We start from the raw sequence: 1,704 nt of genomic DNA, 5'->3' as shown, positions 1-1,704 counted from the left end.
ATATATATGTAGATCGATATGTTATATTCACACATATCTCTATAACATATTTAATATAGTCACCACTACAAACGACCAGTTTTCTCTTCCCTGTTGTTTTTTAAATATATTATTATAATATCACTATGTAAGACAGACACCAGTATAAGACAACCACTTGTCTCCTCGAAAATGGGTGGCCGTCTCAGACAATTTCCGCAGTATATCCATCTGTCGGCTAAGTTACATAGAAAAACAGGATAAAATTGTTTGGCCACCTGTTGCGCATGTCACTTGACCAGCCAGCCTCGAGAGTCTACAACACCAAGCACTCAGGCTATAAAGGAAGAGGAAGGCCACGCAAAAGGTGGATCGAGGGTGTCAAGGAAACCCTAAGAAATGACTAAAGTTGGGTCGATAGTGCAGTAAAACACCTATTCAATCAATAACTCCCCCCCCCTAAGAAAACATAACATCACAACTGAAAGAGCTGCGGAGCTGGCCTACCATAGAAAACTGCATCTCCTCTCGACGCTTAACGGAAACAGAGGATGAACGAGTAAAAGTAAGTAAGTATCCATCTATCGGCTAAGTTGTTGTGTCCCCCCCCCACACACACACACAGCCCAGGGGGCGCTGACAGGCAGGGTCAAGGCAGGTAGTCTCCTAATTGGTTTTATATAATGCATCGATGGTGGCGTAAAACATAATTTAGTAAAAAGTAAATGTGATTCAGCGTGGTGGAATCTGGCTCTCGTCAATTGTTGGGCATGTAGAGGTATTGGTATCATCTTAAAGCTTGTTCACTTGTCTTTTTTTTGATGAACAAAATATCCGTTTATCTTAAATACAAGTCGAGATATCTGAGAATGAAGGAGGTGGGGGTTACCTTTTTTCAGAGGTAAAATTAGTGACAAAATGGCCGCCAAAGATTCGTCATTTCCTTAGCTTATGAGTTCGTGGTAACTGAAAATTTACATCTTTTGTGTCTTTAATCAACGTTTTTCAGAAAAATCAACACAGAAATGAGTTCTTTAATGGGCATGAAAGATGTTGAGCCCATAAACAAAAATCTGATAAAAATCCACAAACCTGTGGAAAAACGCAAGTTTCTTCATTTTGGTTATTTTGACGAGAGCCTGATCCCCCCACGCTGCCTCACAAATAATAAAATAAAATAAGAGACTCATTGACCTGAGAAGAGAAAAGTTTGGAAGCATTTTGAAGTAGGCCTGCACGTATTGTTCTTTGGCCAGTATGTACATTCACACATGGTAAAAGATCGATGGGGAGACCACGTGGAATCTGGAGATGAGTCACAGAATTTGATGTACAGAAAAGTGGGAAGACATGGAATAAAATCAAGCGGTTAGCCCAGGATAGGGGAACGTGGAAAGTATGTTCGTGGCCTACACTCTAGTGCAAGGTGAGAAAGGCAATGGTGATGATGTCAATTCAGAAAGATGTTTTTCATTGGCAGCAGGAAGATAAAAGACTGTCGAGAGGTGAAATAATCCACGTACCTTATTAATTAATTAATTAATTAATTGATTATTGATAACTTCTTTAAGAATGTCCTTGGTGTCACTATTATCTAAAGCAGATGTTACTAAGATATTGTGTACAGATGTGACCACTGGTCATGTTATACTTTTAAAAATCTTAAAGCTTTATCATCATCATCATCATCATCATCATCATCATCATCATCATCATCATCATCAT

The sequence above is a fragment of the Aplysia californica genome, unplaced genomic scaffold, assembly GCF_000002075.1.
Source record: "Aplysia californica isolate F4 #8 unplaced genomic scaffold, AplCal3.0 scaffold01098, whole genome shotgun sequence".
Classification (NCBI taxonomy): Eukaryota; Metazoa; Mollusca; class Gastropoda; order Aplysiida; family Aplysiidae; genus Aplysia; species Aplysia californica.
This window is presented reverse-complemented; position numbering follows the sequence as displayed.